The sequence below is a fragment of the Chiloscyllium plagiosum genome, chromosome 27, assembly GCF_004010195.1.
Source record: "Chiloscyllium plagiosum isolate BGI_BamShark_2017 chromosome 27, ASM401019v2, whole genome shotgun sequence".
NCBI lineage: Eukaryota > Metazoa > Chordata > Chondrichthyes > Orectolobiformes > Hemiscylliidae > Chiloscyllium > Chiloscyllium plagiosum.
Window position 1 is genome coordinate 49,056,273 of NC_057736.1, and position 6,000 is coordinate 49,062,272.

Consider the following 6,000-nt stretch of genomic DNA (forward strand, 5'->3'; position numbering starts at 1 on the left):
GGGCACTCAGGTTTGAATCTCATCACGGCAGATAATGGAATTTGAATTCAATAAATATCTGGAATTAAGAGTCAAAGTCAATTGTCGGAAAAACCCATCTGGTTCACTAATGTTCTTTAGGGAAGGAAAACATTGTGGTTGACTCTTGACTGCAATCTGGGCAAGTAGGGATGGGCAATAAATGCTGGCCTTGCCAGTGATACCCTCACCCCATGAATGAATTAGTAAAAAGAAAATAGGACCTCCAGGCTAGTAATCGCAGGATTACTCCCCGTGCCATATGCTGCTGGGGCTAGGAACAGCAGATACAATTGAACATGTGGCTGAAGTGCTGGTCTGAGAGGGAGGGCTTCAGATATGTGGATCATTGGTAGGTATTCCAGGTAAGGTGACCTTATACAAGAAAGATGGGTTGCACCTAAAATAGAGGGACACCAATATCCTGGCAGGGAAGTTTGATAATGCCACTCAGAACTAGTGTGTCAGGAACCAGAGCAGCAGGTCAGTAAATACAGAGACTGGGGAAAAGCTTAAGACTAAGGCAAATATACTTAACAAGTGCAGTTAGGGAGAGGTTGCTGAGCTCAGCAGAACTGAAGGCTTGGATTCTATTTGCTTCAATGCAAGAAATATAACAGGTAAGACAGATGAACTGAGAGTCTGGATTAATGCATGCAGTTATGATGTTGCTGCTATCACAGAGACACGCCTGAAAGAGGGACAGGATTGGCAGCTTAACGTTGTGGGATATTGATGTTTTAGTTGAGACAGAGGAGGAAGCAAAAGAGGTGGGGGAGTTGCATTACTAGTTAGGGAGCATATCACAGCTGTGTTGAGGGAGGACACTCTGGAGGGATCTTGCAGAGAGGTGTTATGGGTAGAGGTCAGAAATAGGAAGGGTGCAATTGCAATGCTGGAGTTATACTACAGACCTTCCAACTGCCAGTGGGAGATGGAGGAAGAGTTATGTGGTTGGATTCTGGACAGATGTGATAATAACAGGGTTGCTGTGGTAAGTGATTTTAACTTCCCCCATATTGACTGGGACTCACTTGGTGCCAGGGGTTTGGATGGAGAGTAATTTTTTTTAGGTGTGTCCAGAAGGGTGTTTTGAAAGTATATTGATAGTCCAATGAGAGAAGGGCCAGAATGGACCTGGTATTGGGAAATGAGCCTGGCCAGGTGATCAGAGCTTCTGTGGGTCAGCATTTTGGGAAGAGTGACCATAATTCTGTAAGTTTTCAACGCTTATGGATAAGGACAAGAATGAACTTCGGATGAAGGTGTTAATTTGGAGAAGGCCAGCTATAACCAAATTGACAACAATTGGAGATGTGGATTAGGGGCAGCTGTTTGAAGGTAATTCCACATCTGACATGTAGAGTGAATGACAGGTATGTTCCTGTATAAATGAAGGACAGGAATGGCAGGATTTGAGAACCAAGGATGACAGGGATAATTATCAGCTCAGTCAAGAGCACAACGGAGCGACACTTTGAAAGCTAGTGCTTCCGAATAAACCTGTTGGATTGTTGACTCAACCTGGTGGTGTGATTTTTAACTTAGTCAAAAAAAGGCAAGCATACCTAAGGTTTAGGTAACTAGAAACAGATGATGTCCTTGAAGAATATAGAGAAAGTAGGAAGGAGCTGAAAGGGTCCATGAAATGTCCGTAGCCAGCAGGGTTAAGGAGAGTCCCAAGGCACGTTATACACATATTAGGAGCAAGACGGTAGCTAGGGAAAAAGCCCCATCAAGGATAAAGGAGGGAGATTATGTGTGGAGTGAGAGGAAATTAGTAAGATCCTTAATGTTTATTTTAAATCAGTATTCACCAAAGGCAGGGATGTTGAGGTTTTTGAAGGGTATGTGAATATTCTCAGGCAGGTCAATATAATGAGGGAGCAAGTGTCGGAGTGTCTTGAAATGTATTAAAGTAGACAAGTTCCCAGGACAAGATGGGATCTATCCCAGATTACTGTGGGAGGCTAGGGAAGAAATAGCTAGGGCTTCAGTGGATAACTTTGCATCCTCTTTGGCCTCAGGTGAGGTTCCAGAGGACTGGAAAATGGCCAGAGTTGTTCCTTCATTTAAAATGGGAAACTGAGATAATGCAGGAAATCAGATCTCACTCAGGAAGGAGATCATCTGATCAGCAGCTTGAGGTTGTGATAGAGCAGGCTGATCACCTGCTCTGGTCTGATCCTTGGCCAAGTTGGTGTAAACGGGTTCACATGTAATTATAAGCATTGCATGGGTAAGGTTTCTGCAGTGTTTTGGAATGCACTGTGCTTTAATTTAGTTCCATTGTTAGAGCTACTTTGAGTAATTGAACTCCACAATAAACCCAACAGACCAGGGAAAGTGAGATTAAAAGTGACAAACAAATGGCTTGAGAGAATTTAAAAACAACCATGCACAACATATAAAATCAGTCATCAATAAGCATGTACCCCACGTGAAAATACCAGATGATTTATTAACTCCCTAACTCACTTTGCATTCTGTACTCCCATATTTATGGCAACTTGAAATATCCCTGATTTGACAGTCTGGCAGATGGCTCCTCATGCTGCTGAAGGATAGGGTGGCCATCAGTTCCTGACAGTGAATCATTGATGCTGGGCACCCTGGTCTTGCCCTCTCTGCTCCTGAGCAATTGAGCTGAGGGTGGAGACTTGAATCTTGCCACCTGCTGTTGTCCTTAGAGATAGAGGGAACTAGGAGCTCAATGGCTGCAGGTTGGCAACAGCAACAGACTGGAAGCCCTGGTGCCCGGGCTGCTCTGATTTGGTTCCACAGCTCTAGACTGTGCTTTCACTGAGGGTAGAATCCCTGCTTACTCCCTGGTTGCCTGTTCCCTGGGACCTTGTTCCAGATGCAGACAGGAAAAGCCAGTTTTCCCATATGCATAGAGGAAATACAGACTTGACTGCCAGATCAGTTCTCAAGAGATCAATACCAATTATCCTCCAACATTTTATTCCAACCTATGCATTCTCTGTCGCATGATTCTGACCAAGGATATTTTTTAATCAACCAATTCAAAGATGTTATTACACATATGTGGAACAGGTCAGCTTGAACCTGGGTCTCCTGACTGAGACATAGGGACACTACACCACAGTCCTAAGCCACTGTTTGTGCTCTATCCAAATTCAAATAGGAAGAAAAGAAGAAAAATTGTGCAGGAAATAGCAGTTTAGGAGCTGGAGAGCAAATAGATGACAGCAGGTATTGAATCCAGTGTTTAAACTACTTGTGCATTGCAACAATGGACAATCAACATTTGGTTAAGAAGTATTGCAGTGTGCATCTCATTAAAAACAGTAAATATGTAGTTAAAGCAACACAGGTTTAAAAGATTTGGCTTTGCTTGCATGATGTTTTGAAACAGTGGTGTAAGTTGATGGAGGTATTTTTAACAGCTCTAGCTGCAGATTTTGAAGGTGTAGTACAAAGGTAAATGAGACAGTTTGCAGAATGTCACAGCTCATATAGATGTAAAAATAGTTAAATGTCACATTCCTGCTAAGGAGCGTTATTTTAACCACAGGAGGGCATATTTATTAGCTTAAAATGGGGCAGCACAATGTCTCAGTGGTTAGCACCACAATCTCACAACACCAGGGACCTGGGTTCGATCCCAGCCTTGGGCGATTGTCTGTGTGGAGTTTGTACATTCTTGCCATGTCTGTGTGGGTTTCATCTGTCAGTCCAAAGATGTGCAGGTTAGGTGAATTAGCCATGCTAAGTTGCTCATAGTGTCAGGTGCATTAGTTAGAGGAGGGATTGAAAGGGAAGTAACTGTGAGGACCAATATGTCAGAAAAGGAAGGACAGGCAGAGACAGGTAAATCAACATGATGGTAGTGTAGGAGTATTATAAGTAAGGCAGATGAGCTTAGAGCCTGATCAGTACATGGGACAATAATATTGTGGCCATTACAGAGACTTGATTGATAGAGGGATAGGATTGGCTGCTCAACGTTTCCAGGTTTTGTTGTTTTAGATGAGATAGAGAGGAAAGTAATAGAGTTGGAGGAGTTGCATTAGTAACCAGGGAGAATGTCACAGTTGTACTCAGATACTAGAGGGCTCATCCACTGAGGCAATATGGTTAGAGCTTAAAAATAAGATGGGTGCAATCACTCGGATAGAATTATACAATAGGTCCCCCAACAATTACCATGACATTGAGGAACAAATATGCAGGCAGATTATAGAAAGATGCAATGACAAGAGGGTTGTCAAAGTGGGTGACTTTAATGCCCCCATTATTAATTTGGACTCCCTTAGAGCAAGAGGCTTAAAAGGGGGCAGAATTTGTTAAATGCATTCAAGAGGATGTTTTGAAACAGGTATGGATAGTCCAACTAGAGGACGGGCCATTCTGTCCTTGTATTGACTAATGAGCCCAGCCAAGTGACTGACCTTTCAATGTGAGAGCATTTTGGAAATATTGATCACAACTCCTTACGTTTTAAGATAGCTATGAAAAAGGATAATTCAGGATGTTGAGGGAAGGTACTATATTGAGGGAGGTCAAAATATGTCAATATTAAGCAGGAGCTAGAAAGTGTTAGTTAATTGGGCAAGTCCACATTTGACATGTGGGAGTTATTTAAAGATCTGCTGATGAGAGTTCAGGACCGGCATGTTCCAGTAAGGAGGAAGGATAATGATGGCAAGATAAAGGACCCTTGGATAATGAGATAGATTGTGAATTTAGTCAAAAGGGAAAAAAGAAGCATATGTGAGATCTAGGAAGCTAAAATCAGACAGGGCTGATGAGGAATATAAAGAAAGTAGGAAAGAAACAAATAGGAAATTAAGAGAGCGAGAAGGGGCCATGAAATGACCTTGGCAAATAGGATAAAAAGAATCTCAAGGCATTCTATACATACATCAAAATCAAGTAGATAACTAAGGAGACGGTAGGGCCATTCAAGGATAAATGAGGGAAGTTGTACTCGGAGGCAGAGGATTGGGTGAGATCCTAAATGAGAGCTTTGCATCAGTATTCGTCAAGGACAAGGATATGTAGAATAGTGAGACTTGTATGGAGCATGCTAGTACACTACGGCATTTTAAGTGACTTTGGGTCTCTTGAAGAGCATTAAGATGGATAAGTCCCCGAGACACAATGGTATGTACACAGGTTATTAAGAGAGGCAAGCATAGAGATTGTTGGGGCCTTGACAAAGATCTTTGTATCCTCGCAGGTCACTGGAGAGGTCCCGGACAACTGACAAGTAGCTAATGTTGTTCCTCTGTTCAAGAAGGGTAATAGGGATAATCTAGGAAAGTATAGACCATTGAATCTTACATTGCTGCTTGGGAAGCTATTGGAAAGAATTCTTAGGGATAGGAATTACGGACATTTGGAAAAGCATGGCCTAATTAGAGACAGTCAACATGGCTTTGTGCAGGGCAGGTCATGTCTTACTAATCTGACTGATATTTTTGAGGAGTTGACAAAGATGATCGATGAATGTAGAACAGTGGGATGTTGGCCACATGGACTTTAGTAAGGCTTTTAACAAGGTCCTTCAGGCTCATTCAGAAGATTAAGATGCATGAGATCCATGGTGACTTGGCTGTGTGGATTCAGAATTGATTTGCCCATAGAAGGCAGAGGGTAGTGGTGGAAGAGTGTTTTTCTGGCTGGAGATCCATTACTCGTAGTGTTCCGCAAAGGGAAGTATTGGGAACTCTGTTGTTTGTGATATATTATGTAAATGACTTGGATGAAAATATTAGATGGGTGGGTTAGTAAGTTTTCAGACAATACAAAGATTGGTGGACTTATGGATAGTGTAGAGGGTTATCAAAGGATACAACGGGATATAGATCAGTTGCAGATATGGGCGGAGAAATATCAGATGTAGTTTAATCCGAGTAAGTGTGAGGTGCTGCGCTTTGGGAGATCAAATATTAAGGAAAAGTTATTGACAGGACCCTAAATAGCACTGATGTACAGAGATCTTGAAGTTTAAAT